General features: G+C 54.9%; 1 protein-coding gene across 1 annotated transcript in view; it reads left to right on the forward strand.

Moving 5' to 3' along the window:
- STRAP (serine/threonine kinase receptor associated protein) overlaps positions 1-364 on the forward strand; it is a 14,996-nt gene that overhangs the window by 8,079 nt on the left and 6,553 nt on the right. The window lies entirely within an intron of this gene.

Consider the following 364-nt stretch of genomic DNA (forward strand, 5'->3'; position numbering starts at 1 on the left):
TGTCCCGGCCACGCAGGGCGGGGACAGCGGTGTTGTGGAATGACGAAGGGAGCGGACAGCCGGTTTTCTTTCCTGGGGCTTCATTGCCGGGTTAGCCGGGGGGTATCGGAGCCCGCATGCGCCCCGTGGGATCCAGGCTGTTGAGGGGGTGGGAGGCCTCCGAAATGGTTTGTTTGTAAAACTTCCCGTTTCCACCGCCTGTGCACATGGGCTGTAGATTTAAAGCGAGCTCCGGCTTGATCAGGGCAGTTGCCTTGCCTTGCTGGACGCAGCATGATGAGAACTCTTTGCTCAGTGTGGGAATAGCATTTCCTCTTCATACATGTACATGTTATTTTTTTGCATGCATAAGTTTTAAAGGGCA

This window comes from Corvus brachyrhynchos, unplaced genomic scaffold (genome assembly GCF_000691975.1).
Source record: "Corvus brachyrhynchos isolate BGI_N302 unplaced genomic scaffold, ASM69197v1 scaffold191, whole genome shotgun sequence".
NCBI classification, from domain to species: domain Eukaryota; kingdom Metazoa; phylum Chordata; class Aves; order Passeriformes; family Corvidae; genus Corvus; species Corvus brachyrhynchos.